We start from the raw sequence: 24,055 nt of genomic DNA, 5'->3' as shown, positions 1-24,055 counted from the left end.
TACTCCAGATAGGCCAGCCATTTCTTGACAGCCAAATTTTCCCTCTATCACCCATATCTAGTACAGAGAGTCAAACACAAAGGGAGGGATAATATTAACTGAATAACTACCATGTTCCACAAACAGCACTGGACATGCATGAATTTATTTTATCTGCTCATCATCCTTAAAGGGAACTTGATGTCTGTACAAAACTTATACTACATAGAGGGTCATGTTTTCTTATGTGATGGCACGTAGGCTTGAGTTCAAATTCTGACTCTTCTTTGCATGACCTGGTCCAAGTTCTTTAAGCTTACATTCTTTTAACTATAAAATGGACTTAACAACATTACTAACCTCATTGCGTTATTTTAAGGATGGAGTGCCATTATCCACAGAAAGCTTTTAGCACAGAACTTGGTCTATGTTAAGTGTTCAGTACGTAACTGAAACTTGTCTTTGGCAATACTATTACTAATAGCCTCATCAAGTTCTTTATTAGCAAGGCATGTAATTTTATAACCTATTCTTCATTTAGCCTATTCCGAACTTTTAGAAAAACCATAGAAACAAATTCGACTTAGGTGCAATCATGTATAGGGGTCTCTATCCATCACAAAAGCTACCTTGGCATTCCAATTGAATGATGAATTCTATCTCTGTGATTTTCGGCAGTTTCAGAGCTGTGGTGTTCATCAGTTGAATGCTCTAGTTTCCAGAAGAGGAAACTGAGGCCCAGAGAAGCCAAGTGAACTGTCTGAAATTAACCAGCTTATTAGATATGGGGCTGAGATCCCAAGTCTCCTAAATTCCAGTCCTCTATCCTTTTCTAATGTACAAAGATTTTTACTCTCTCTGTATCCCTTCCTTCAAAGCCAGGAACCCCAGTTATAGTTGCTTTTATTCAGGAATCAAAAGTTTCCTGTGGTGCCAGCAGCTATAGTGATAAATTGCTTCAAGACTAAGGCTTGGACTTAGAGATTTGGGGATGAAGGATCTGTATTTCTGCCCCTACAACCTCTCTATCACAAAGCTCTTCTTTCTGAGGGGTTCCCCCAAGGGGAAAAGTCAGAAACTAAGGGCTTGTTTGCCTCTTGTTGGTTATAGCAAATCCAAGAAAATATAAATCTTGATATTGTACCATCTCCTGTAAATCCTCTTTCTTTGTGTCTGTCTTTCCTATGGTTTCAAAATGGAAAGAAAGCAGAAAAGTTGCACATTTTTTCATTTCCCTGTAGACTTGTTTGGTGTTGAGCTTGGTATTTTCCTCTCAAATCAAAATTATTTTCTCTGGTGCCACCTGAAGTTCTCTGTAAGGGTACTCGTGGCTCTCTCACTCGCTCCTTCATTCAACAAATATTTATCGAAAGCCTATTCTGTGCTTGGTGCCAGAGTCCGATGGGGAGTCAATACTCAACATGGAAAATGCCTTTTCTTATTCCTTCCCTACCTTAGACCTTCCACTTTTAGCCATGTCCCAACCTAAGTTCTCCTAATGACTCCACCTGTTTCTTTGGGTTTTCAAACAAGCCAATCCTTTTGAACATTTTAATCTTCCCTCATAAACACAGCATAACATAACATCAAAATCCACATCTCCACGTTGCTTTTTCCCCTGCAGATACCTGCGCAAGTCACATGTTTGGCATGCACGTGAAGTTGTGAAAGGAATAAAAACGTGAAGCTCAATAGAGAATAAACAAAGAGAAAATTTTAAAAAGAGAAACAAGGTATATTGTAAAGAATTTTTTTTACTAGAAAATATTTTGAATTTCTTAGAATGGTTAATAAAATATTATGGTGTGTTCCTTATATATCTTACGGACTTCATCTGCCCTGGTCCAGTGTGATTTCTATGTAGAAATAGAAACATGTGAATGTAACTATTACTTTTCAGATAACAGCACAGAACATCAGCATTTTTGAGAACTATAGTGCCACATGTTCTTTCATACATTTTAATGTCCTCTTATCCAGGCATTCATTTGGAGAAAAATGTTCGCATACCAATGACTGGCATAGAACTATAATGTCTATCAGTGTTTTTCAAGTTTAAGTTAAAAAGCAGTAGGCTTTTATCTTTTTTGTGGTGCCACTGTTGACCCATATCTGGCATTCTGGGAGAGACACATAAAAGAGTCAGCAGGGGGGCCGGCCCGGTGGCGCAGGGGTTAAGTTTGCACGTTCCACTTCTCGGCGCCCGCGGTTCGCCAGTTCGGATCCTGGGTGCAGACACGGTGCCGCTGGGCAAAAGCCATGCTGTGGTAGGCGTCCCACGTATAAAGTAGAGGAAGATGGGCATGCATGTTAGCTCAGGGCCAGTCTTCCTCAGCAAAAAGAGGAGGATTGGCAGCAGTTAGCTCAGGGCTAATCTTCCTCAAAAAAAAATTTTTTTTTAAAGAGTCAGGAGAAAAGGGGAAGAGAAGTCACACAGAGTGGGGCAGGATAGAAGAGGCATATTATAATGCACCAAGATATGAGTAGGGGCAACTTTAGTTTACCAAATAAACCCTAGCTACAACTCCCTCAGACCACAGCAATTCCTATACCCTGAAGTGAAACACACCTACTTTCATAGCTAAAGCAAGATGTGTATTGCCCAGTAGTGGGGCTCCCCATTTCTACAAAAGGAGACGCCTTCTACCCTCTGTGCACTCACGTGCTTCCTCTTCACAATTTCCGGTCTAGGTGTGAGTAGATAGGTTTCCGCCCTCTGGAATAGGTTGAGAGTAGAACAGATGAAATTATAAGCAAAGAGTTTGTCTTGTTTGTGCAAAGATCTCAGGCAGAGAGAAGTAGAAATCGAATGGCTTTGAAAAATAGAATAATACTGGAATCTAGCTCTTGTCTCCTTATTGAAAGATGAGTTTGATTTTTACCCAAATTCAGAATATTAGATTGTAACTGCATTAGACATTCACCTATAACCTACAATTCATAAATGCATTCCTATCAATAGTATTTCGTAGTAATATCATAGATCCATCCTTAACACTGAGGGGAGATGTTCAGGGCTAAAAACTGGCAGGATCTAAATTTGCATATCATTTGGCTTAATATTTATGAATGTGCCTGCTACATAGGAACAGTCCATTTTCCCCACTTAAACAAAATGAAAAGACTAACTTTTAGCAGATGGTAATATTCAAACATAGCAAGTTCTTCAGAGAAAAAATAAAATTCTCAGCAAATACTGTTGAATTAAGTATATATTTCCACATATTGTGAGGACATCCAAACATATCCTCATTTGCAAAGGCTTCCTGCAAACATTTGCAAGTTATTTACGAGTATTAAAGAGAAAGGACCAAGATAAAGAAAAAATAAGCAGTCTCAATCCAGGAGTTGACCTACTATTTCTGTAATGTTACCATCACCTCAGTAGGTAACCAACCTAACCCAGTAAACAGATAATACAAGCAACTATACTTGGAAAGAAGGGAGCACTGGAATGATTCTTGAAAGTAGAAAACGTTCTGGAAGACCACTGTCAATGATCCAAATGAGATATTGGCTTTTTTTTTTAATTTAGAGATGCCATTGATTCATTTACCCAAAAGACATTATTTATTGCCCAAGCCTCTTTTAGGATCATAATATGAGGGCTTATAGGAATTTATGGAAAGTGAATTTACTGAAATAATGGGTATTACATTACTTACAGTTTGTGACAAGTACTTCTTGTTTTATAGACATAGGGTAACAGGGAAAAGGGAACACTATAGAATGTGTCATTTGTAAAATATAGGCAGTACAGTGGCAATAGGAGTGGCTGTTTGGTTTTCTGAGTAATATTTCAAACAATGTGGAAGCAGTCCCACAGTGGACACAACCATATGTCACTGCAATGGAAATGTCCAACCCATGGCTAAATGTGCTTGTTAACAGCTGGGAAATCTTTAAGAATTCAATAGACGTGCAAAATCTGTAAAGTCTACTCCGACTCAGAGGTTGATTCTTGTGAGCATATAGAAGACAGTGATGACAGGTGTTGGAGTCAGGGTCCCCTAAATCCAAACACCAGGACACCACCTCCTACCTGTGTAAAGTGAGTAGCAAAATGCCTGATGGAGATCAATACATCATAGTTGTTCTTGTGACTACAAATTAAGGCTTGAACACTGATCTTATGACTTTAAACCTGGTGCTTTTTCCACTATACCTTAAGAATGACACTGAAACTTCATAAAATGCAAAGAATGGAGTGAAAATATTTTCCAATTGGGGCTGGCCCCGTGGCCGAGTGGTTAAGTTCGTGCGCTCCGCTGCAGGCGGCCCAGTGTTTCGTTGGTTCGAATCCTGGGCGCGGACATGGCACTGCTCATCAAACCACGCTGAGGCAGCGTCCCACATGCCACAACTAGAAGGACCCACAACGAAGAAGATACAACTATGCACCGGGGGGCTTTGGGGAGAAAAAGGAAAAAATAAAATCTTTAAAAAAATAAATAAATAAAAAATAAAAAAATAAAAAAAAAAATATTTTCCAAAAGTGGAAAAGGAGGAGTGACTTAGTGGGTATCTGCGAGTCCAACTGGTTAACAGAGGGGGAATTCTGCTAATAACAAGCTCCACAGAGGTAAACTGAAGAACCGTTGGCTACATCGGAATGCCACCAACCCCCGGGCCTGAGACGCAAAGGTGGAAAATATTAGGAGTGACAATGCTGCTACTGCAGCCAGGATTGAGAGCATTACAAATCAAGTAGCACTCAAAGGACCTGAAATTAAAAAGCACATTTCCAAGGTTGCAGAACGCAGAACACTTTTCCATTTTTGACCTAGAGATGGAGTGAGGGACTCTGCCAAGCCTAGTCCACCCAGAACATGGAACGCGCGTGGTAAGGCCTTTGACCAATGCAGCCCAGCTCCCCTCTTGCATCTCACCTCCCTCAAGTTTTTCACGTGCTACAACACAAGAAAGATGTTAATGTGTCAGGGGAAATACACCAAATCGAGAAGTGAACCACTTCACCTCGTGAAGGAGTAACGGTGCTTCCTTCATTCCAAGAAAAATTTTAGGATGGAAAAAAAGTATCAATTAGAAGAAGCAAGACCTATGAGGATGACTGTCCAGATAATAAAAACAATTAGATAAATATCCCTGAGTTGGCAGTAAGTGGGGGAGAGAGGGACTCATTTATCACTGCCTTTTTTGAAAACAAAAATATGAGTGCTCTATATTTATTCACCCCATTGAGAAATTGTGTCCAGAATATACAAAACCACCCTGACTTTCCAGACCCAACCATTTGTACACTAGGATATCATTTTCATTGTTGTTCTATAAGGGTGATTTTTAAAGGGTAGTGTAATCATTTCCTTGACTTCTTAAACAAGGACACAGACCATATTTTAACTTTTCTGTGCTGAGATATGCTCTAACTGCATACTTGCAGGAACTGTGAATGGTGAGGGCTTCCATCCCACGCACCCTACTCCGAAGGCTAAGATGAACCATCGGTTTGGCACACAGGTTCTTACAAGGCTACCAAGATGCTCCAGATACAGCTGCACTTCTCCCTGTCCTGCCTACCCCACATCCTCACTGACCACATCAGAACACAGCCGTTTCAGCCCCCAGGAATATGCTCTTCAGGTACACGGTGGCTTACTAAATAAAGCACCCAGGATTCCCTTTATTCACAGCTGTTTCCTTTTCCACAGTCAGATATCCACCCTACAACAGCCCCATATGGATTCTAGCAGCCCCACTTCTAGCCATTACCCCTGAGCCATAGCCTCTCTATTCTCTTTTTCCTTTCCTGGCTTTCTTGTCCCTCATCTTGAAGTACTCTTCCCAAATTCCAGTTTGTGCGTGCAGAAACTAACCTTATATACTACCAACACCAGTGATTACACGCTTTCTTCTAACACAGTGAGCTGCCGTGTTAACCTCACGGTACTGCAGCCTCCTCAGTAAGCTCATGCGCTGCTGTGTCTTCAGGGACTTCTACTTTTCCAATAAGGAAAGGTTTTCTCCTAGCTATACCTGGGAATAGAATCATTGCAGAAAGCCAAGTGCTTCTCAATATTTGAGTGCTTCTCAACTCCCAAGTGCCAGTTTGGGTTTCACCATAATATTAATGAAAAGGCAGCATACTCATACCAGTTTGAAACATTAGTATCTGTAAATATTTCTGCCATACACTAACTTAGTTCTTTTAAAAACAGTAAAATAGGCTCAGAAAATCAAACCATTTCCCGATATTTTAACATCACTAAAACAATGATAGTAGGATTCTTAGCCCCTCCCATTAGGTGTCAGCAAGCTATACACAACCAGCCATAGGACTTTCTGGTCCTCGTCAGTCTACTCTCTCCAATATATTTATAATATGTGTTTAACTTCTCCCTAAATATCATATTCTTTAATAGCTGAATCAAAAGGAAAGAAGAGAAGCTCACCTAATGGACAAGGTCTAATCAGATATGCTTCTTATTGATTCTCAACAAGTCTTTCCTTGTTCCACCTATTCAGTATGCATCTTAGGATCGACTGCATATCTGTCAGCAGCTGTTTATAGAATGGGGTGTGCCTTGGGTTAACTTATGCAAAAGGACTGAGGAACTACAATGGACTTGGCCATCCAGCCAATTTCTAAATCAGCCTGTCAGATCACAGTTGGCTTTTTTGTTATTGTTGTTGATTTCTAATTTTATTGCATTTTCTTCAGCAAATGTGTTCTGCATAATACCAATTTGGGGGGGATTTGCTATGACGAGTTAAGTGTATGGAATGTTCCATGATTGTGTGAAAAGGATCTGTGAACCTTGTTTGTTGGATGCAAAATTACATACTTACTAGTTCAAGCTAGCTAGTTGTGTTTTTCAATCTGATATATCCTTAGTCAGGTTTTGCTACTTCAACTGTTTATGCAAAAAGTGTGTTAAAAACTGGGTCACATTCATCTTTAGAAAATAAGCACAAGGTAATTAATGTCTTAAAAAAGATGAATATAAAGCATCATAAAAGAACAAGGCATTGTGGTCCTAATTCAGAGAGGCGCTCAATCTGTGGTCTTCAACCTACATTCTGTGGAACCCTGGGATCCGCGGAGGTACTTTAAGAATTCTGTAAACTTTTATTCGAATTTGTTATTTCTTTAACTGGAATAAAAACTCTTACAGTCAAATGAATTATCTACCAGATTTAGAGATCTCCAAACTGCTCACTTACGCTGCTGGGCTAAGTCATTTGCTTCTGCCTTTAGTGTGTATATGTTATTTGAAATTCTGACAAATATGTCATTAATTGAGAAATCTGTAACTTGCACTAGATTTTTCTTTTTTTTTTAAATTCAGAGCAGATTCACGTGTCCACTCTTGTGAAATTATTTAAAGAAGCATATGTGAGCCACACTCAATAAATGAATGAATGGCAAGGCTCAGGCACATCTGTTCAGCACATGTTTGCTTTCATCCTGTTAGGACACTCAGTTGAGCAATAAAGAATGAACACAATATGTTACATCATAACATTTTATTATAGATCACTGTAAAGATTATTTTATGTTTGGGGAGCTTTTTGTCTTACTTCTGTAAATACAATAGAGCTATTCTTAGTTTGGGTTGCTTCTTATCCATAGCAGATCAATGTCTTCACACCCAGTTGGGTACTCCTACATATGGTCTCAGAAAACCTACGCAATATCATTGCAGCAAACCTTTCATTGCCTCAGAAAACATCTGGTCCACTGGATGCAAACTTTCTTTAGCAAATTTCTTTAAATGAAATCTTATACAGCATTCCAACATATAAAACAGATGAAAGTAGAACCATTCTGATGAAAAGAATGAAGATAAGACCCCACCTCCAAAGCCTATAGGCCCAACAAGAACCTAACAAGAGCTCCATTGTACACATTTGGAAAACCAACGAGGAAAGCTCTACCTTCAACCCAGCTCTGAATCATCTCATTTGCCTTCAGCTTTGTACCCAACACCTGTCTGCCTAAACACCTTAGATTGACAATTCATTTGGAAGGTCTCCCGGCCTTGTTTATTCAGCATCTCTTAAAGATGCCACCTCTCAGATCTCCCCCACTTATCACAACTTTAGAACTCTTCTCATCTGGGAGGGAAAACATGAAATGTGTCCGGTGTCGCTGGTGAGAATCCAAAGAAGGGCTACCTGGAGCTTGAGAGAATAAAATAAGTCTATCAGAAAAAGTCTTGGGGACAATGATCATTGGGTCACTCACAATAAATAGTCATGGGAAAATCTAGACCAAACACGCCAGAAGTGAATCAAAAAGCAGCAGCCCCTCCCTGGGACAGGAACCAGTGTCCTTGAAACAGGGAACTGTTGGGAGGATGTTTATAACAAGCTACATTGGTGATCCTTTCCTTTTAAAGGATCTAAATGGATACATTGAGGTCATCAGAAAATACATCCAGATTAGTCTTGATGGTCTCCAGAACCTACGCTTGGGTGGAACCCTCAAAAGCCAAGATGTGCTGTGAAGAACACAATGAAATGTTCATATAGCAAACTTAAAATAACTGAGAATATATTATTTTGTGCTATGTCATAAGACACTTTATACTAAATTATAGCACAGGCTAGCATAAAGAGATGCAAAACACCTTTTAAATACTGATGGGAGAAAAACTTAAAATTTTCTCCACTAACTTGATCTTTTTCTATAAATTCAGAAAAAATTGCTAGTATTGTATTTTATTCACAGAACCCCTTGTTCCAGCCAATGGCTATGTCATGAAGAGTGTTCCATATGAAAGCATGGCTACTTAAAATCATTAGAAAGTTCCAGAGAAGGAGAAAATGACATGGGGAAGATGGGAACAGAGCAACCCCTAGTGTTCCCTACCAGAGCAGGCAGCCTCATGTGAAGGTGGCACAGAACCACCTCCAGGCCACAAGGGGTTAAATACAAATGGAGCTTCCCAGACAGGTGGTCAAAGCCACATCAAAGTCAAACACCAACAAACTAAGGAGTAGATCAAAAAGGGGAGAAGTTCCAGGAATTTGGGGGAGAGTGTTCCAGGAATTCAGGAGGACACCTAGCCATACATACTAGGGAGACCACTTAGCTCTCAGAGCCAGCAGGAACAATACCTAGAAAAGGCCCAAGTAGTTGTTACTTTATCAAAAGCCAGAGAGACTCTCTTATCTTCTAAATCAGGGCAATTTATTCGATTCCCCTTGCTCTCCCTTGCTTAGCCCATCCAATTCCAAAGGCTTCTAATTGTTCCAACCAGGTTCCTTCACTAAGTTTCCTCCTCCTGCCTTGGGCAGATGAAAAGCCAAGCATCCAGGTTAGAAATTGGTCTCCCAAAGCCATACCTTGTCTCGGTCATCAGCCAAGCCTGGGATAAGGGCACCTATGGGAACCAAGCTCCTATTTTCTGAGTGCATCTCTGAGGAAGATATTTGAAGGCAGGAGGCTAGGAATATAGGGGCTAAAGTGAGTAGCCGAGACAGTCACTCATAAAGAATCTAGAGGGCCTTGTTGAAAGAGAAATGGATAAAGAAACCTCAGTATAGATTCACTAAAAGAAAATAAACATTCTGTGTTAGCAAAGAGACTAGGAATCAGCAAGAGAACAAGCCAAGAGGGTAAAGAAAATTATAGACAAGAGGGGCATAAAGCACGTGAAATGCCCACCATAAAGAGGTAAGTATCCATGAGTTTCTAAGAAATTGATAAGCAACAACTTCAGAAATTTAGTTTGAGTGTTTGGAGAAAAGCAAAGAAAGATGAAATATTATACTTAATTTTTGTAATGAGGACGAAATGAGATTCTATACGAGAGGGGACTGTAAAGCAGTGGAAAAGGCTTCCCAATCCACAGGAAACTCCATCTCAGAATTCTACAGCCATGTTTCAGTAAGTCCACTTTTTAAAGGATAAAGTTAACCTCCACATACCAACAAAATCGCAAAAGTTTGTTAGTTGAATGTTTTGACCTCAGGAATTATCTTTCCATTAGAAAAAAAAAGACATTATCAATGGTAACCTTTTTAAGTTAGGACTTTCCTACATGTATGTGGACATCACATAAAAATACAATTGCTATATAGTTATCAAGCACTGAAAATAAACTAAAACTTTCAACAATAGATCCCAATTATATTAATCAGTTTTCCTAGAAATGAGAAATCACCTTAAAAATTCATATGTGAATGCCCAAGAAAAGCTTTTATATATTTACTGTTTAGAGTCTATTGCATAGAACATGATAGAGAAAATTATTCTGCATGGAAATTACAATTTTTAACTTGAAATAATTTACTAATTGCTGGTGCCTCTAAGCAGTTGAGATACACATTCCTTGGGCTCCTATAAAATAGTTCTAAAGTGTGAACATTTCTGACACAAGAAGGAACAGGCATTAAAGTTCTATTACTTCTAATCTAAAAGGTCTTAATCTTATGCTCTCTGCCAGACACAGAAACTCATAAAAGAACATGTTTGGGCTTCTACTGCTAGGATTTGGACATTTTTCACATGCATTCTAGTGGAAGAGATTTTACACTTTGTTCAGATGCAGAATGTTTTATGAACTCAGGAGATGCAGTGTGATTTTCTAAACCAAAATCTAGGGTGGGTGATTTGTCAGTGGATTTTTGTGACCCTTTTGGGAAAAGACAGAGTTGAAAATATGATTTAATTATCAACTATTGGAATTTCCAAAGCATCTCACTGATTTATGGGGCAAATTCACAAAAACATATGAAATGAGGCAGTACCAGAAAAAGCCATGGAGTTGTCAACACAATACATCTCTGTGCACAGATGATATGCATAATTACTTGGGTTCCCTTCACTTCTGACACCAGGGCTCAGGGCTGAGGCCCTAATGATTGCCACAGTAGAGAAAAGGGAAGAGAAGTTGTTTCAATGGAAATATCCTTACCTGTTTATATTCCTTTCTCACAGCCTCAGTAATTGACAGAACGACCACGAGCTAAGCCAAATGCTTCTCTACTCACTGCACTCTCACCCTGGAAGCCTGTGCTCACAAGCCACATTCCTACTCTGGATATTCCTTTAACCAGTGTTTTCTCTATATGTCTGAGTGCTTTGTCTTGGTTAACTTGTACGGGTATTATGCTACTTCTAAGTACTCCTCTCCCATTTCATGAGTGTGTCTCATCTCTCCAGTAAACTTGCATATTTCCTGAACACTGTCTTCTTGTGTATTGCTTCTCCACCACCCCTCACCACTGGACTGACAACAGGCCAGCTGTCACTCAACTGGTAACTGTGTCGACCATCTGGCATTCTCTAATAGCCTCTTCCTTCCTCTGGTTCCCTCTGTTCCCTGCTGATTTCATTCAGGAGTGACTCAAAAAGTGTCTTGGGGCTCCACTGACAGCTGCTCTTTTAGGGGAAATTAAATTATATTTGTCATCAACTCATCAGTATTTAATAAGCAACATCTACGTGCCCCGTACTGTGCTAGAAACTATGAAGGGCATGAAAGAAATATGTGATCCAGTCACTCCCCTCAAGAAGTTGGTAATCAGGATGAGGAAACAAAGCGAACTCATTTTCAACAAGAGACAAATAAGACAAGACAATCAGGAAGCAAAATGTTTGGTACACCACAGAGACCACTCAGCACAGGATATCTAAAGTGAAATGGGCTTGAAGTCAGAACACCCGAACTCCGCCACTTACTTCCCAACTGTGTGACCTACGGCAAGTCACATAACCTCTCCCAGCCTGTTTCCTCAATATGGGAACATTTATCTAGCAAGATTATCAGAACGATTAAAGGATACATTATGTGACCACATTTATAAACTGTCCACTGCTAGGTACCCAAATGATGGTGGTTTTACAAGACAAGTAGATCCTGGGAGGTCAGAAAGGGGGGGCAATCTGACCAAGACTTTAAGCAGGAACCACAGCCTGAGCTGAGCCTTTCAAAGCCAGGAAGGATTTAGCCAGATGGTGAGGAATATGAAAGATAGCAAGTTTAGTACTAGAGCATGCTTTGACTTCAATTTAACAAATATTGAGAAACCGTTAACTACTTCAAAGGCTACAAATAAGGATAAGATAGTCTTCCTTTCAAAATTTACAGTCAAAGAAACAGAAGACAAATACAAAAATAAGTGTAAATTCCAAGGAATGCTTGTGATGTAATGTGGCAAGTTGAAGAAGGTTGGATGACAAACCAGTCAATGTGATGACAAACCAGTCAATGTGCAGGGTTTATTTCCAGCTCGGCTACCATCTGTGTGATTCAGCCTGGGTCACCAACTCTCCACAGGCCTTGTTTTCTCAAATACGAAATAAGAGGTTTGAACTCAGTGGTGTCCTCCCTATAGTCTTGTGACTCTAGGCTCAAAGTCCAGAGTTTAGCCACAAGAAATTTAAATGGGGTCATGGAGGCAGCCATCCCTTGTATCACCTCTCACTCCTAAAAGATGAGAGCCTAAACGAGGGCAGCAGCAGTGGGAATTAGACGGAAGGGATCCAAGAGACATGAATTGTAAAATAATAAAATGCAGTGCCACACCGGGTGGAAGAGGAAGTTGCAAAGAGAAAGAACTCCAAAGAATGAAGCTGAGTGACCAGGACAGAAAAACGGTGTTGCAGACAGAAACAGGACAGTGAAGTAGGGGAAGGGAGAAAGTTGGAGTGGGCATAAGATTTTTGTGGGTGGGGATCAGATTTCTGGAGGGGAAAGATGATGAGATTGGATTAGGACAGGTCAAGTGTTAGGGGTCAGCAAAGCCACACACGTCACAGAGAAATGCTTGAAAACTATTCCATGCCCTAGGGTCTCACATTTATCCCTGTCCTTGGGACAGGGGTAGAGGGACCAACAGTGAAAGGTCCAAAAAAGCCATGATCATACAAACCACAGAAGAGAGAACATGCAAGACAAAAGATCACAGCAGGGTGTTCTCAGCCAAACTAAATGACATGGGTCATGATGGGTGGTCCCTGCTCTTCTGATAAAACTTTATTTGCAGACATCATTTCTCTGTTGTAAAATACTTTATCTGGCAGTGAGTAAAAGGGAAATGTCAGAAAGACAGCTGGATGTCTTTGCCTGCAGCGTTCTCTCCTTTGGGGAAACTTCATTAAGGTGTCTACTCAGATTCAAAACTTAAGCCTTGCCCATCATAATACAGCACCCGTCTGACCACATGTTAATGAAAATACATACTGGCCAGGAGTAATATCATCTTCCTTCAGCCTCTTTCTCTGCCTCTCTCACTTGGCTTGAAATAGTTACCACTTTTACCACTGATGTTAAGAAATAACATGCCAAAGCACTTCTCTAATTATTTAAGGCCTGTGGGTTTCCAGAGGAGAAATACCTTAACTAAACCACGTCCCCCATGTTTTTGTTCTCACTTAAAACAATACAGCTGTAAATACGCGTGTGCCTATCTTCTGATGCACACCAGCAAGAGTTTCTCTAGGAAACTGCTTCCCATTTTGCATGCTATTTTGATGACAAACTGGGGCAAATGCTCATGATCAAAGGCAACAGATCAGAGGGCTCCAGCAATGCCAAGCCCTGCCCACCCACCCTGGGGGAAGTGAGGCTCAATATCTCAACACATCTGAACCACTCAGGGTGTACCAGAAGGAAGGCTCAGCTCTAGGCTAAGTATTGAGAGTGAAATTGCGGGGGCATAGGTATGTGCATGTTCAGTAATCCAAGACAATGCCAAATCCCCGTCCAATACACTTGTTTTACACTCCCAACTTCACATCTTCACCAATGTTTGGTGTTTGTTGTCAGACTTCTCAAATGGTAACACATTGTGATCTAAATTAGCATTTCTCTGATTGCTAACGTGGTTGAGCATTTTTAAAAAATTTTTTGGTCATTTAATGTCTTCTTCGGGAAAAGCCCATTCATGTCCTTTTCCCATTTTTCTATTCGGTTGTCTGTTTCTTATGGACATGCAGGAGTTCTTCATGTATTCCAGAAACTAGTACTTTGTCAATTACAGATGTTGGAACAAGCCCATGTGGTCTCCAATTTACAGATGAGAAAACTGATGCACAGAAATGTTAAGCAGCTTCTCCAAGGTCACACAGCCAGTAACTGCAGAGCCAAGATTTGAACTCAGGTTCAACTATTACTCTCTCAACTATTACATCATATTGTATGAGACAATGTCCCTCATGTCTGAGGGACATCCAGAGAGTTGGGTTCAACTGGCATTTGGAAAACAGAACTAGGGCTGAAAAGAAAAGAGTTAACAACATGGATTTTAGAGTTAACATAGTTGATTTCCTGAGGCCATGGGAGAGATAAGACGGCCATTTAGAGAGACCAGAGAGCCAAAATATAAGGAGTAGCAAGAGAGATCCAAGAAGGACACAAGGAAGGGGATTTTTCAAACACTGATAGTCCATGGGCTGGGAACTCACCCCTACACAGAGCTGTGAGCTTAAAGCAGGCTGCACTTTCCCCTTCTTGTGAAAACAAGGGATCAATTCAATATTTGCTGAGTACGAATCTAGCACTTATAGCTAAAAGATCCCTGCTCAGATTACTTCAGGGAGAAGAGAAGCCTAATAGAGTATGAAACGGGGAAGACAAGAAAAAAGCAAACGAAAAAAAATAGTGCTCTCAGCTCTCAGAAGGATGATTTGCAGCTGCGTTTGCCGCCTCCAGAGAAGCAGCAGCAATGCAAGCTCCTCTGTCAGGCACCACCCTCATCTTGCTCATCACCTCTCCATCCTGCAACCCCCACCAAACGCAGCGTCCGCTCTATCGAGAGGGCAGGGCCTCAGCCACGCCTCAGCAACACCAGAGCGCAGAACAGAGCAGGAAGGCGTCCTCTTGCAAAGACAGCACAAATGAATGATGGCTTTGGGCAAAAATCAGCTTTTGTTTTTATTGGGCTTTACATGACTCATCAGCTATCACGTATGCTGTACCCTGAGCTATAAATCAAACAGTTCAGAGGGAGGAAGGAGGGAATAATAGCAAAAGATGAGCAGATAGCTCAGGAAGCTTTAATCCTAAAAGGGGAAAACAGAAACCGAGGGAAGTGGTAAGCATTTCCTCTTTGAGAACTCAGGTCCTGGGGGTCTGGAGAGGGAGAAGCTGAAACAGCTGCAGGGGCAGCCCCAGGCTTCGGGACCTGCGCAATTAGCAGGTCCTGGTTGCCATGGTGCCATCCTGCTGGCCGCCAAGGTTTCATCAGCATTCTTTCTGCCACAGTTCCTGTCTTGTGGGCAGCAGCCACAGGAAGAAAGAAGAAAAAATGTTGTTTGTATTCTAATGGCTGTTGGGTCACTGACACTATGCCTGGAAAGGACAAGGAGAAAGTGGTAAGAGATAGAGAAAGTAACCAAGATGGGGGTAAATTCCTTTGGAATGTATTAAATCCAACCTGGACATTCTATGGATGACATGCCCTCATGAATAAACACCCCTTCCTAAAACACTTTTTGTTTTGGTACTTATACTCCAAGAATCTTGACAGAGAATGTCAGCTTTTTATCAAGGCTCTTTCCCGCAGAGAATTTTCTGATCATTGACTTCTGCTAACGGGACTCTGGATTCCCTCCGAGGTGAAAAGCATGAACTTGTGGCAAAGAAAACAAGATGATGTATTAGTCAGCACACTGGAATGAAAGTCAGGACACTGCCTTGACTCTGACGCCAACCAGCCAAATGACCTTAGCACACCAAAGCCTCAATTTCTTCATCTGTGAAATGAGGAGGTTGGACCTGAATGGTAAGGGTCCTTCTGCTCTCAAAGGATATCAGACTACCTTTGTGCCAGGACCCTGATTGTGTCTCCAGGGACACCCAACTATGAAAGTGGCCACAACTCAGTGGAAGAGATGAGTAAACACATACACACTCACAACGTCACATGCAGACATTTGATTAAACCAATGTTAGTGGGCAGAGACCATGTCTCATTCATCTTCACAAACTCAACATCCAGCACAGTCTAGGCAGTTGGCTTAACAGACATTTATTGCATGCACTTGGAGGCAAATCTTCAAAATGTGATACTATGAAATCTTTCAGACTTATCTGTTATAAGTTGAATTGTGTTACTCCAAAATTCATATGTTGCAGTCCTAACTCCCAGTACTTCAGAATGTGACCTTATTTGGAGATAGGGCTTTAGAGAGAGAATCCAGTTAAAAAGAGGTCATCAGGGTGGGTCCTAATCCAGTATGACTGGTATCCTTACGAGAAGAAGAAATCTGGACACAGACACGCGTAGAGGAAAGATGGCAAAAAGAGGCATAAGGAGAAGATGGCCATCTACAAGCCCAAGGAGAGAGGCGTAGAACAGATCCTTCCTTCGCAGCCCTCAGAAGAAGCCAACCCTACCGACACCCTGATCTCAGACTTCCAGCCTCTAAAACTGCGAGACAATAAATTTCTGTTATTTAAGTTACCCGGTCTGTAATAGTTTATTATGGCAGTCCTGGAAAACTAGTACATATCCAAAAGTAGAGAGAATTGTATAATGAAACGTCCCATCATACTCATCACTCAGATCTTTCACTCCAGCATACTATCACTGAGCATCTCTAAAGCATATGGACCTTTCCTTACATAACCACAATGTCATTATCAAACCTAACAAAATTAATAACTTGAAGACAAATTTAATTTATAGAAGAAATACAGCTTATACTAAAACACATACTAACATAAAGCTTTTCTCCATTAAAGCTATTAGCAATATTAAAAACTAAGTCCTGGGGCTGGCCCTGTGGCACAGTGGTTAAGTTTGCATACTCCACTTCAGCAGCCCAAGGTTCGAGGGTTCAGATCCCAGGCGCAAACTTACATACAACTTGTCAGGCCATAATGTGGCGGCATCCCACATACAAAATAGAGAAAGACTGGCACAGATGTTAGCTCAGGGACAATCTTCCTCAGCAAAAAGAGGAAGATTGGCCACAGATGTTAGCTCAGAGCCAATCTTCGTCACACACACACAAAAAGTCTCAATAAGCTTGAATTTTTGTGAATAAAATGCTCCAGGGAGGAGCAAGCTCTTAGAGCAATTCAATTCCTTCATCAGCTCTCTTATTCAACATATTATCTGAGAATAAAAACCTATGTTACTTTATTAAAGTACAGAAAAGAAAGAAAGGAAGAATACAGTCACTATTCATACTTACTCTCTGGTAAGTGAAAATGCACTTTTCAAACTAAACCCAAGAAATTTAGCAGACACCTTGAAGTCTTTGGTTTAAAAAAAAAACAAAACATATTACAGTGGTATTTTATGTTAAATTGCACACATTTTAAGTACCTGACAATTGGCATGGCAGAACTCAAACCCTGTACAAAAATAAATAAAATAAAATAAATGCAAAAGCATACCTTGACAAAGTATAAATCGCTGGTTGTTTTCCTAAAACTTTAGACTGGAGTTCCCACCACGTCAATAATTAGACAACTTCCAATCACATGTCTTCTTCAAAGAGCTACTTTTTCTCTAATACAAAGAGAAACGTTAAAGTCAGAATTGTCTACTTATAAAAGTTTTTCAAAAGAGTCTTTTGAAAAGCAGTTGACTCCATCAACCTTCAAAACCAGGCATCTCTGTAAAACCCACAATCCAGCTAATTAGCCTCAGCTGTTTGTCATATGGCCTGCAGACCAGTCAAGTGATTTTGCCCCTTTCAAGCTGACTAAAACCCAATTTGACTGGCCTCTCAGACGGAAGACGGCTTTATTAACCTCTTCCCGTGTTAGAGGACTACGACTTCGACTCTTTCTTTGCTCCCAATTAAAAAAAGTGGAACATTTGTTTTCTGGAGAAAACATCTTTAAAAGTATCACGTTCTCAAGGCCCTCAAAATTTACAGTAGGATTGTTTCTTTACAAATACAAAGCCTAATCCAAACAAACAATACAGGAGATCAAATGGAATTGGTGGAAGGCATGGGGCTAATGATTTACCAGACCTCCCTCTCCTGGACTCCAGACTCGTAAGTAAAACTGTCCAATGGGGGTTCCACGCAGATGTCTTGCCGGTATCTCAAATTCAACGTGTCTTGCCTTCAACTCACCTCCTTTGCTCTTCTCCCTGGACCCTGCTTCAGACCCACTTCTTTTCTTGTTTCTTGAGTTGCACAATCCCAGCATACACCCAGCCAGAAATCTGATAGTCCTCAGTGACTCCTCCCTCTCTTCCCCTCCTACTTCCAATTTGCCACCAAGTTCTAAGGATCTCTCCTGCTCTCGCCTTTATTCCAAGTTTTTATTATTTCTCATCTGGATGGCTACAATCAACCACTTATTTGGTTTTGTGGCACTGCCATTGATCCATCCTCCACACTGCACCCAGAGTGAGCTTTCCCAAAGGCAAACGGGAGTCCATGACTCTCCTCTATAAAACCTGTCAATGGCTCCCCACAACCTCCTTAGGCTTCTGCCTTCAGTACTGCCCACCATTCTCTGCCTCCTACCTTAAGCCACCAGAGCTATTTGTAATTCTCTTCACCAACCTCATCAGCATCACCTGGGAAGTTGTTAAAAATGAATATTCTTGGGTCCACACAAGACCTACTGAATCAAATTCACCAGGTGATTCTGACACTAAAGTGAGAGCCACTGCTCTAAACCCACCACGCTCTGTTCACCAAGAGACTTAGCCCTTTGGCTCCTTCTGCTGGCAATGCTGAGTTAGATGCCCCTTGTCCATCCTTATTCTTTCCAAGAACTGGTCAACTCTGTGATAATTATCCAATTTATTTCTTACTGGTTGCTAAAAATCCTGAAGGCAGGAATTGCTGCTTCTTTGACTCATTCATCCCACAATCACTTGTTGAACCCTGACCTGTCACTGGGAGAGATGCTGGACAGAAAACTAATTACTCTATCCTTTGCGTCTAGGAGAAGCTGCCCTCTCCCTTTGGCAGCTCAAAGTGTGACCAAAGGAAGACTCAACCTATCCAATCTATGAAATTCCACCACCAACCTCAAGAACTGTGGGAAACTGAAAAATCTGGAACTTAACCAGTCTGACTTCTCTTGTGGTAAATGACATGGAATTTTTGCTTCCCATCTGATCAACTCAGATGTATAGACATAGTTCATAAAGGAAGAAAGGGGTGCATTTTCATGAAAACACATGTGCTCCTTTTTATTATCTCACAGCAACCCTAGAATTTGGAGAATAATTTAGTACAGGAATGCATGACGATTTTTAAATCCCAGATTAAAATTAATTAGAGTTAGGGACCAGCCCAGTGGTGCAGCACTTAAGTTCACATGCTCCACTTTGAGGGCAGGGTTTGCAGGTTCAGAATCTCGGGCATGGACCTACGCACTACTTGTCAAGCCATGCTGTGGCAAGTGTCCCACATATAAAATGGAGGAAGATGAGCACAGATGTTAGCTCAGGGCCAATCTTCCTCAGTAAAAAGAGGAGGATTGGCGGCAGATGTTAGCTCAGGGCTAATCTTCCTCACCAAAAAAAAAATCATTAGAGTTAGCTTATTCTTATTATAGTACAAGTCAAGTTCATATTAGCACTTCTCAGCCCTCAGTGTGCATAGGAATTTCCTAGGGAGTTTGTTAAAATGCTAATTCTGATTCAATAGGTCTGGGTAGGGCCCAGACTTTTGCATTTCTAACAAGCACCAACGGGATACCAGGTACTACTGATGCTCCTAGTCCTGGAACTACACTTTGAGTAGCAAGTAAAATTTAGACAACCCCAATTTTCATAGAATTATCAGTCTTCTCCTTAGAGCAAAAAAACCTTTTTTTGACTCCTTTGCACTGAAAGCTTTCTAAAATATCTTTCAGATGTCAGAATAGATGGCCTACTAAACACACATATTTAGTTCTGTTACCTCCCCAAATCTCACTAGTATAATAATAAAGGGAATTTTCTTTCTTTTAGACTTAAACTCGCAAGGATAAAGAGAAAGCGAGCGGAAAGAACAGCAACAAAATGTCAGAAGCTAGAAACAGATGGACAAGAGGTAACTGACTAGCAGACCCACGAAAGCTGGCTCCTCATCTGCCAGCAGGGAAAGCCCAGAAACGACTCATCACAGAATCTCCCAAAACGTTCGGGCATTCAGAGCCCCAAACACCTCCGGAGGGTGGAGGGGAGGGTAAAGCTGCAGCTAAAAATGGTGGAAGGCGGCTTAGTTCCCAGCCCTGTGACTCCTCCAGCTCCAGCAGAAATCAAAGGTTTCTTCACTAGAGAGAGTAAAACTCTGAGTGTCAAACTCTCAGAGGTTCCCGGGCAGTGAGAAGTTGCATTAACTACCGAGACACCTCCACTTCCCACCTCCACACTGGACTCCCAGAATGCACACGTTCTGCACAGGCAGGTCTTCCAATGGTCTGCTCTGGAGACAGTGCCCAGCCCAGGAGGGTAGGCCTAAAGATAAAAACAACAGGCTCACAACATACTGATCTAACTAAAGCTATGATGTAACTGTTGAGAGAAGGGGTGGAAATGGTATACATGTGTGTAGGGGTAGGTGGGGAAACAAGCTTCATTCTCTTCTTCCATAGTAAAGTGTCCATGGATAATACCTAAAACTGAAAAATCGACCAGAGAAATATAAGTACATCATTTAAAGACAAGGGATGTAACTACCCCGGAGAGTCAGCTAACTGCAAGAATTGAAAGCAGTTGACTCTGGGGAGCAGGAAATGGGCTGGGGGGAGGGGACTCTGATGTTTTTTCATAACAGGCCTTGTAGAAGTATGTCCATCCATGTATAACCTTGATAAAATTTTTCAATTAATTAATACAAAATAAAATGGAATGCCTATGCTTTAATTTTTTTCTTAGATAATTCAAGCCATCACAATAAACATCGCTAACTTGCTGTGCTGCCTCCTCAGGATCCAGTACCCACACTGAAGCAGGATGTCGAGGACCTGGGCTCTGAAGACAGGCTGTCTGACTTGGAAGCTCACCTTTACTGCTCACTGGCTGTGTGACCTTTAGCAAGTTACTTAACGTCTCTGTGCCTCAGTTTCCTCATCTATGGAACAGGGATAATAGGATTATTTTGTAAGAAAGGTATTGTGTGATACCTCTAAAGTCCTTAAAACAGTGTTTGGCACATAGTAATTGTCCAATAACAGCTATTCTTATTAAGGTATGTTTGCCCTTGTAATAAATGCCTTCTGACCACTGTATCGATTCTCTTTTTCATTAGTTTAAATTTCATTCTCCCTGCCCCCACCTTCATTGTCAGTCCACCAGCTGTCCCTCACCAAAGTAATCAGTGTGCTTTTCTACAGTCACCCCATCCCCCTTCCAAAGTGCAGTTGCTAATTGATAAGGCACCTGGAAACCAAATAACCAAGCTTATTAGAACTGTGTGTAAAAGGAGGAAAATGGGCACCAAGAAATGTTCTGAAGGACTCTCCGTGAGGCAGATCAGCAAGTTTCTATATATGAGCCACCTCTCTGACTGCTCAGAACGCTTTTGAGCTTACATCCCAACTCCCAGCCGTGGGTCAGTAAGCTGGGTGACACTCAGGGTAACCAACCATCCCAGTTGATCCAGGGCTGTCTGAGTTTCAGCACCGAAAGTTTTGCATCCCTGGAAACCCCAGTCCCAGCACTGGGCAATTTACTTAATCCTTTAGAGCCTGTTTCATCATCTATAAAATGAAGGATAATATCTACTTTGAAAGTCTGTTGAGGTTTAAATGAATGTTTGTGTAATTCCTGATGCATAAAAGGCTCTCAGGAAATGGTAGCTCTAGCTACTGTATTCAGTTATTATCAACTCTACTATCAGAGTCACAACAAATTATTCTTAGAAACCTAACCCGCACCTTGGTTATTTTCTTACTGGCAAAAATAATTTGCCTTATATATAGAGGATCCCAAGAAACTGAAACATTTGCTTTTGCGAATTTCCTTCTACGCTTGTCCAACACAATTTGTTTCAGGGACTAAGACATATTAAAGAAATTTAGTATTTCAACATAGCTGACTTTTCCACTGGGCAAAGGGCCTGGTAGTTTTCCACCATCTTTTGATATGTGCATCTTTTTCATCCCATGGGAGCCCTGGGGTATTTATGTCAGTAGCTGTTTCTAAAATTGTGGACAGATCAGCATGCTGCCTCACAAAGGACATCAGGCATCAAACCTGAAATTCTTTTTTAATTTACATCTTACTTTATTCCTTCGTAATGACACCAAATCATTGTCTCCTAAAGGATCGACAACTCATTCACTAAATATGTCAATTGTATCCCTGAAAAATAAGGGATCTTATCATCAGACTGATGAAACACTGTTTCTGACCTAAAAAACTCAAGTAGCTCAGTACTCGATAGACCTTAACTACAGCCTGGAGGAAACTGCTCACATCTGTGCACCCCACCAACACAAGGGTGAAGTTGCTATAAGAAAAGTTGCACAATTTGAGGTAGATAACGGAAAAGATCACAAGTTACTCAAACCCAAAACATGGCCTGGGAGGGCTCTAAGAGTCAGCAGAGAGAGCAAGAACAGCCAAGGGTCTAAGAGATTTCTCTATACAGGCTCCCAGCTCCCTCTTCCTATGCTCATCATATTTCTTCTGCCAGTGTCCCAGCCCAGTGCCCAAGCCCTGCGAGCACAAAACACTGGAGAACGGCAGAACCTCAGAGAAGCCCTGAGGGGCAACTGGTCCAATCACTGGGGCAAGAGTCAATGAATCCAGGACAGAATTTCTCCAAGAATGATCTGATGCCCACTGGCCATGCATCAGAATCACCTGGGGGACCTGAGGAAAATCCAGAGCCCCAGGTTCCACCCAGGCTTCTGAATTAGCATCTCTGAGAGGGAGGCCAGGGAATTTGCACTTATAACAAACTTCCCAGGGGATTCCTGGTTATGCACAATAAAGTTTGAGAACAGCCGCTCTAGAGAGAAAACAGCAAAATGTATACACAGCGAGGCAAATAACCTGTACGGAAGACCATGTCTAACTTCTACCAGCCACAGATTCCACACCTGTAAAACAGGGATAATAATACCTATGTAGCAGGATGGTTGTGAGAATTAAAGTGAGAAAACAAAAGCCTCACGCACAGTGCCTCATACACAGCAGGTGTTCAATAAATATTAATCCGTTCCCCCTGCTTTTTTGCGTATGGCCTTCTAACGAAGATTTATAACAATAGTCCCTGTTTTGAATAAATGTCACCAAGGAAAGCAGATGGCTAGCTTAAGTTAAGGCCTTGATATTTATGAGTCACCAACTAAATGCCAAGGCCAGCAGCTTTAACTAACAGTTGCGACATTGGTAAATCATTGTGGACAGTGGTTCTCAAGCTTCAGTGGGCATCAGAAACACCTGGATGGCTTTAAAATACAGACTCTGCACCCTAAATCCAGAGTTTCAGATTCAGTAGGTCTGGGTGGGTCTGATAATCCGCTATTTCTAACAAGTTCCCAGGTGGTGCTGATGATGTTGTCCCAGAACCACACTTTGATCATGACTGACAGCCCCAGTATCTAAAATGTAATGATCTGAAACTTTGTAATAAAAAAGGGAAACTATGCCCTAAGCATTTCCTGTTTGACACCAGACTGGTTAGTTACATGTAAATAAAGAAGAAAGAAATACACCAACAATTTCCGGAGGCAGTGCAGCCTCTGGCCCTGAGAATCTTTCCTACTGGGTGTTTTGAACAGCACAGAGAGAAGACTAGGAGATTTGAGTGCCATCTCCCCGCTCACGACATGTGACCTTGAGTGAAGCAACTGATCTTTCTGAGCCTCAGTTTATTCACCTGGGAATAGGGTGGGGTCTGTCACCAGTTCCTAGACCTGGCTGTGCACCATCAACCACTATGCAGCATTTTAAATAAAACACACATTCCCAGCCCTACTGCCAAATCTAAAAATCAGAATCTCCAAAGGAGAGACTGAAAAATGTGTTGTTTTGTGTGGGTATGTTTAAATAACAGCTCCCAAAGTGATTTTCATGGGCAGCCAGTTTTGAGACAGTTACTATGACCCTGGTGACCCTTCAGGCCTCCTCCTGCGTTAAAGATCTTGGATCTTTTTGATTTCTAAGTCCCTGTGCCCTGAGTTCTTACTTTCCAAGTAGCCTCCTCCTTTTATATCTGCTTCTCATGGAGTTTTTGTTATAG

At 41.3% G+C, this 24,055-nt stretch overlaps 1 protein-coding gene across 4 annotated transcripts in view; it reads right to left on the bottom strand.

Annotated features, from left to right (window-relative positions):
* The window catches only part of RAB27A (RAB27A, member RAS oncogene family), a 65,493-nt gene that overhangs the window by 31,790 nt on the left and 9,648 nt on the right, over nucleotides 1–24,055 (bottom strand). The window contains exons 1-2 of one of the 4 annotated variants that reach the window (XM_070236333.1): nucleotides 17,990–18,704; nucleotides 17,298–17,412 (exon numbers count right to left, since the gene is read on the bottom strand). The exons of 1 other annotated variant lie outside the window; for it this stretch is intronic. The gene's annotated coding sequence lies outside the window, so the exon portion shown is untranslated. Of the gene's footprint in view, nucleotides 1–17,297; nucleotides 17,413–17,884; nucleotides 18,705–24,055 lie in introns of those variants that run through there. 2 more of the 4 variants (XM_070236340.1, XM_001501029.7) reach the window with 2 other exon arrangements.

Source organism: Equus caballus, chromosome 1, assembly GCF_041296265.1.
Source record: "Equus caballus isolate H_3958 breed thoroughbred chromosome 1, TB-T2T, whole genome shotgun sequence".
Classification (NCBI taxonomy): Eukaryota; Metazoa; Chordata; class Mammalia; order Perissodactyla; family Equidae; genus Equus; species Equus caballus.
Note: the sequence above shows the minus strand (reverse complement) of the source record. Positions and strands in the feature narration are given on the sequence as shown.